This window comes from Nuphar pumila, chromosome 4 (assembly GCF_984573655.1).
Source record: "Nuphar pumila chromosome 4, dmNupPumi1.hap1.1, whole genome shotgun sequence".
Taxonomy (NCBI): Eukaryota; Viridiplantae; Streptophyta; class Magnoliopsida; order Nymphaeales; family Nymphaeaceae; genus Nuphar; species Nuphar pumila.
In genome coordinates, this window is record NC_143252.1 from 5839984 (window position 1) to 5846508 (window position 6525).

At 36.4% G+C, this 6525-nt stretch overlaps 1 pseudogene; it reads right to left on the reverse strand.

Moving 5' to 3' along the window:
• Window positions 1-334: 334 nt before the first annotated feature.
• Window positions 335-6019, reverse strand: LOC149839166 (GDSL esterase/lipase At4g16230-like; annotated as a pseudogene).
• Window positions 6020-6525: the final 506 nt, after the last annotated feature.

Consider the following 6525-nt stretch of genomic DNA (forward strand, 5'->3'; position numbering starts at 1 on the left):
ATTATCCCTGGGATCAAATCTGTGACAGGTATGGAGCAACACTGTGAGGCCAGCCAATTCTCCCGGAGTTCACAGCTATAGGGTGGGGCCAATTAAAGTCTCAATGCTAGCAGGTTCCTTGCCATCCGAAAAGAAAAGAAAAAGAATACGTATGTGCAACACCTTGTTACTCAGACTAAATCGCCCTCTTAATAAGCCATCTCACGGTTAATTCTTCAGGTTTTTGCGGTTTTCGCCAACTTGGTCAGTTTCGAATACCAACATGAGCACTTGCTCAGACTTTGTGCAAAGTTAAAATGAATTCCACAAACCAAGTTTTTGAAATACCAAATCATTATGCACCAATTGTTACAGAGAAAAGTGAGTTTCTGAATACATTCAATGCTGCTCCCATGCCAAGGCTTGAGATCAAATCTTGCCGGGTATTGGCTAAGTTGTCCAGCTGTGCATCCAAGTTGATACGGCCAATCTACAGATTAAATGACACAATCAGCAAATATCAGGAAAATAAGCAAAATAACTTGTGCTTCGGAAGTCAGTAGTTAATAGCAATTGTTTACCAGAAAGCTAAGAAAAGAGAGGGACGGGTTATACATTAGCAAACAGCTAAATTCAGTATGTGCAAGAATCATACAGAAAGAAAACATACTTCCATATTTGTACAGATTATAGCATTAGCAATTATCATTATCAATAAAGCAAAGTGATCACTGAGAGCAAGCAGGTTTTTTATGTGCTCACTGCTCAGAAAACAACAACAAACAACAACAACAACAACTACGCCTTCATCCCAAAACAATTGGGGTCAGCGATATGAACCAAAAAAGGAATTCATTTTGGGTCTTCCACATGAATCCTTTTCCTCCAATCATTTCTATCCAACGCCATGTCCTCGGTGAGGTTCAAAGCATTCATATCCTTTCCTATCATCTCCATTCAAGTCTTCCTAGGCCTACCCCGACCTCTTTTAACTAATATATTTTCCCATTTCTCCAACCTTCTAACTGGAGCATCATTAGGCCTTCGCCAAATATGTCCAAACCACCGTAAACGATTCTCTCGCATCTTATTTTCAATGGGTGCAACACCTACCTTCTTACGTATCTCTTTGTTCCGAATCTTATCTTTTATTGTATTTCCACACATCCATCTAAGCATCCGCATCTCAGCTACACTCATTTTTTGAATATGATGTCTCTTGGCAGCCCAACATTCCGTACCATATAGTAAAGCGGGTCTAATAGTCGTCCTATAAAACTTTCTCTTCAACCGCAATGGCATTCTACGATCGCACAGCACTCCAGTAGCACTTGAGATAGGCCCACTGCTCAGAAAGCAAAGTTTAAAATGATAGGCCCAACTTGAGATATAGATGAGGCGTGCCTGGTCAGGCATCGGCCAAGTAAAACTGATTTCGTTCTGATTTTCAGGTACATGAGCACTCCAACTATTGACTTGGGCCTCAATTTGTCTCGAAACCTGGAAATTCTGTCACCGAGTATGAAAACACCATGACAATTTGGACTCTAGTTGAACCTTGATCCTTTACAAATGGTTAACCAATCAGGTATCAAGTGGGTTGAGAGCTCATATATTGGAAAGTCCTTACTCCCCTTGTCTATTAACGTTCTAATGGGTGAAAGGGATAAGAAGCAGAAAAAACAATGCAAAAAGTAATTGGAAAAGGATCTGTACAAACTAGTAAATGAGAGATACCGGAAGAGGTAAAAAACATTTAAAATGAGTGACATGTTCAAAGTGAATTTTCCTCAAATAAAAGGAGTCCTTTTTCATAAGAAGGAAAAGCACAAGGCCACTTGGCTAAGATACTGTGGCCTTTAGTAATCTACATTGGACCCTTAAAAGCATGATAATGCCCAGAACATGGGTTCAGCTAAAATTAATAACAGAAGAGTTTGTAGAAAGTATGCTTAGCAAGTTTATTTATCAAGACATGACTTGCAGTTTCAGAAATATTGTACTTGAGTACCAAACATTAAGGGAAAGGAAGTGTTGCACAGAACATCAAATTGTCTACTTAATCATTTCCGAAAAAATTTGCACTCTTTAACAACACATAAACAGTCACCAATTGGTTTGGCAGAGATTTAACACCTGAAATTAAGATTCTGTGTTGAATCAAAGTTTTAAGAGAGTAAGGAGAGACAAGAGCTATCAAAAAAGAAAAGTGGGGGAAACAACAAGATATAAACTTTTATTAATCAAAGAAGAAAAAGGCCCAAAAATTTAATATCCAAAATAATGCAACCCTATATCTGAAAATAGACCACAGCAGGGTAATGCACCAAGCAACAAGGAATCCTTCCATCAACAAGCTGAGAGAATGAAACGTCTTTTGACTGACTCTCTATCTAACAGGACTAGATGCCTTTTTTTTTTCTATTTTTAGGTAAACTTGTGAAGCAACCATGAAGTGAAGCATGTATGCTTAAAGTGGTTCCACTAGAAACGACTATAGATAAGGCAAGTAATCCATAGCAAAATGCCAAACAACCAAATTTCTTCGCTAAGAAACTGAAAACAGCTCCAACCTACCATATGACATTCTTTTGAAAGTCTGACAAATACGGTGGATCAAACTTACAAAGAATTTGCCAGTAAAATTGAGGATTCCTCCTCCACCAGAAGCGTAGTTGACACCACTTAGTAATGCAGCTCCAGTAGTGTCTGGATCCAAATAAGGAGGAGCAAAACCTTTCACTCCTAGTTCTTTTCCTGCTCAGATACTTCAAACATTTGAGCAACCAATGTTCAAACACTATAACTTAAATGGAGACTTATTTTTATTTAACCATATAGACCAACACAAGAGAATGAAGACAACTCCAAACCAAGCACATCACTACCTATGATATCTGGAATTGTTCTTCCATTAGTATACCGACCAGTAGGCTTCCCAAAATCAATCCCATTTGGAATATAATTGGTCTTTGACAAAGAAAAATGAAATTGTTGTTCCCCAAATCAACCAATGAATCCACAAGAACAAAAGAAGCAGGGAAATAATATGCAAAGCAAGTCCCAAACAAAAGGAATCCTACAATGGGAATGCAGAGCTCAAAGTTGAAGCAATTTTCAGAGAAAACAAAATTCTCAACAAAAAAGCCATTTAGAAAACAAAATTCTCAACAAGATCACTGATACATCTTCAATGAGAAAGAAGGCAATGCAAAAACTGTCAACCAGAGGTTCATCGGCAATTCACAAATTGAGTGGCTTGAATTATCAACCAAAGCCCCCCCCCCCCCCCCCCACACACACACACATATATATATATATATATATAAAGTAAATTGAAATGGTAGTTGTAGATCAAAGACAAGTACTGAATACTTGGAACCACTCAATCTTCTCAAAACATTTTTAATGCAAAAACCAATTTGAGTTTCCAATTGTAAATTTGAATGGTACAATATTTAGTGCTTAATTGGGAGCGGTTAAGCAAAGAAAAGAAGCAAAACTATGGTGGTATTTTTTGGGAATTAAATTCCCACTCCTACACATAGAATTACAAGCTAACAGACAAACAATGACCAATGAGAATCCAATAAACCAAGAAAAAACTCAAAAAACAAAAACAACAAAAAGATGAAAAGATTCTTTTCCTTTCCCATTAAATGGGCATCCAAAACTCAATCTAGAAACAGAACCTAACAAACTTGTCATACTTTTAGAGTGATTCAATTCAACAACTTTCATACATGCAACCAGCAATAATAAAGAGAAAGCAGATATATGTTCTCCTAAATGGTATTAATTATGTTCCTTGGTCAAGAGTAGTGATCTTATCTCTTGGCGGTAAGAAAAAATTGGGTTTTATTTATGGAACAAAAATTTGTCCTGCATCCACTGAAAATGAGTATGAAGATTGGATTTCTAGTGATCAACTTGTTTGATCATGGATTCTTAATTCCATGGAACCTCAAATTTCTGAAATTTTTACCTTCTCTGAATCTGCAAAGGAATTGTGGGATTCTTTGTACGGTAGTTAGAATAATGTTGCCTACATATTTGAACTCAAGCTTGAGATTGCAGCGACACAACAAGGTGAAAAAACATTCAGTGAACATCTTGGAAATATGAAAAGAATGTGGGATGAATTAAACATATATCGTCCACATACTATTGATACCAAGATACTCTTGCAAAGGGCGGAGGAAGATAAAATCTTTTTATTACTTAGTAGCCTGAAACCTGAATATGAAAACATTAGGAGTAATATTCTTATGGATGCTACCCTTCCTTCTTTTTCCAGTATTTGTGCCATTATTCAACGAGAATAAACTCGAAATAAGACTATGAAGATTAAACAAAAATCTGAGAAAGTTGAATCAAATGCTCTTTTGACATAAAAAGCTGAACAAAGGAAATTTTTTGGTACTGAAAAATGAAGGAATACTTATCGAAATAAAGAAAAAAGGAGACTTATCATTGTGATCATTGTGGTAAAAATGGGCATACTAAGAATCGATGCTGGGAATTACATCCACACCTCAAATTGAATTTTGACAAGAACAAGAAAGATCATGCTGCAATAGCTGATACATCCATCTCAATGAGTCAATTGAGTCACCTCCTTCAACAAATCAGTAAGTCCATGTCTTCTGAACAAAGCTCTTCTGCCTCTACCTATGCTTCAGGTAATTTACAAACTTGCCCTACTCTGTCTTCTAAAGATAATTTTTGGATTATTGATTCGAGAGACACTGATCACATGGCCAATAGTCCATTCTCTATGTATGAATTTACCTCTAAGTCTGATAAACCTAATGTTTCAGTTGCCAATGGAGTTACTGTTCCTGTGTTAGGAAGTGGCAAAATTATTTTTTTTCCAAATAGTGTTACCTCTGATGCTTTGGTTATTCCATCCTTTCCAACTCAACTACTTTCTATTGGAAAAATTACTAATTCCTTAAACTGTGATGTTATTTTCTCTCCTAATTTTGTCATCTTTCAGGATCGAAAGTCGAAGCAGACGATTGGTGAAGGAATTTATTCCCATGGACTGTATTTGCTCAAACCCACTAATAAGGCGTGTCATACCAGCAGTTGTGTGGAGAGTCACATCTTACATAAACGGCTTGGACATTCATCCAACCATGTTTTTTCGAGTCTTTTTCCTTCCGTATCAATTGAGTCTAGTGTATGTGATGTTTGTCAATTTGCTAAACAAACACGCTTACCATTCATTAATTCAATGTCTATGTCTGTTAAACCTTTTGAACTCATTCATTCTGATTTATAGGGGCCTGCTCCAATTGATTCATATGATGGATATACGTACTTTGTGTTATTTATTGATGATCGGTCTCATGCTACATGGTTATACTTGTTAAAATAAAAAAATGTGGTGTTATTTGCTTTCAAAGACTTTCACACTATGATATGTACTCAATTCAATGCCAAAGTTAAGACTTTCAGGATTGACAATGGTTCAGAATACACCAATGACTCATTTGCTGAATTTCTTCGGAGCCAAGGGATTATTCACCAAACTAGTTGTGTTGGAACACCACAACAAAATGGGGTGGCAGAGAGAAAAAATTGGCACATTCTTGAAGTCACAAGAGCTCTTATGTTTCAAATGAATGTCCCAAAAAGGTATTGGTCTTATGGAGTTTTAATGACAATATATTTGATTAATCGACTTCCTAGTCAGGTAATCAATTTTAAGTCTCCTCTGAAAATTTTGAACAATCAGACGCCTAACATATCTCATTTGCGGGTGTTTGGTTGTGTGTGTTACGTGCACCAACAAGCAATCCATCGTGATAAGTTGGATGCTAGATCAAATCAGTGTGTATTTTTTGAGTATTCTTCTATAAAAAAAGGGTACATTTGTTATGATGTGACATCCAAAAAAATTTATCATTTTTTGTGACGTACAGTTTGCTGAAACTGAACCATATTTCTCATCACAGAACGATTGTGAGAATCAAACCCAGAGGGAGTACTTGTCAGATTTGGTACCGCTTCCAACAATAACATCTGATGCCATTACCCCACATATAGATGGTATACCTCTAGAGAATGAATTGAATGTTATATCTCCAGAGGAAGAAGTGACTACTACAGTTGATCAAACCGAAGCACTTCCAGTTCAACAAAAATCAAGTAGAGAAATTAACTCATCCTCTGGAAAGACTAAAAGATTTTGTCACGTATTATACTGTCTCTTATCCTATACAATCATATCTGACCTATGACAATGTTGCTCAATCTTACCATACTTTTCTGAGTGCAGTATCTAGTGATAAAAAACCAAAGACTTTTCGAGAAGCTAATTTCAACACTATTTGGAAAAATGCTAGGAAGGATGAATTGCAGGCTCTTGATGAGAATAAAACATGGGACATTGTTCGATTTCCTCCAGGAAAAAAAATAGTTGGGTGTTGTTAGGTATACAAAATAAAATATAAAAGTGATGGAACCGTGGAACGACATAAGGCAAGACTTGTTGTTAGAGGTTTTACTCAAACTTATAGAGAAGACTACAAAGAGACA